At 39.9% G+C, this 526-nt stretch overlaps 1 pseudogene; it reads right to left on the bottom strand.

Moving 5' to 3' along the window:
• LOC102253106 overlaps positions 1–526 on the bottom strand; it is a 3172-nt pseudogene that overhangs the window by 1695 nt on the left and 951 nt on the right.

Genomic DNA, 526 nt, shown 5'->3' with positions numbered 1-526 from the left:
CCAGGGAGTGGGCCTAAACCAGCAGGTGGTCATCCCCAAGGGGTCCCAGACTGCGAGAGGGCGCAGGCCGGGCTGAGGGACTGCCCTGAGTGCACAAATTTTTGTGCACCGGGCCTCTAGTTAGAAATAAAGAATTATTAATAATCCAAGTAGCAAACTTAACATAGATGACAGATTAACAGCACTGTACATATGACAGCAAGTATATTCTATGAAAGTTATATGAGAATGTTGACCATACAATAATTTTAGGGATCTATCTCACTGTGCTCCTGACTGCAACAGGAGGATTCAGTGATTGCTGCTTAAAGAACTTAACCCAGTGATGGCGAACCTATGACACGCGTGTCAGAGGTGACACGCAAACTCATTTTTTTGGTTGATTTTTCTTTGTTAAATGGCATTTAAATATATAAAATAAATATCAAAAATATAAGTCTTTGTTTTACTATGGTTGCAAATATCAAAAAATTTCTATATGTGACACGGCACCAGAGTTAAGTTAGGGTTTTCCAAAATGCTGACA

This window comes from Myotis brandtii, unplaced genomic scaffold (genome assembly GCF_000412655.1).
Source record: "Myotis brandtii unplaced genomic scaffold, ASM41265v1 scaffold3720, whole genome shotgun sequence".
Lineage (NCBI taxonomy): Eukaryota > Metazoa > Chordata > Mammalia > Chiroptera > Vespertilionidae > Myotis > Myotis brandtii.
The sequence above is the reverse complement of the archived record's forward strand: the minus strand, read 5'-3'. Positions and strand labels throughout refer to the sequence as shown.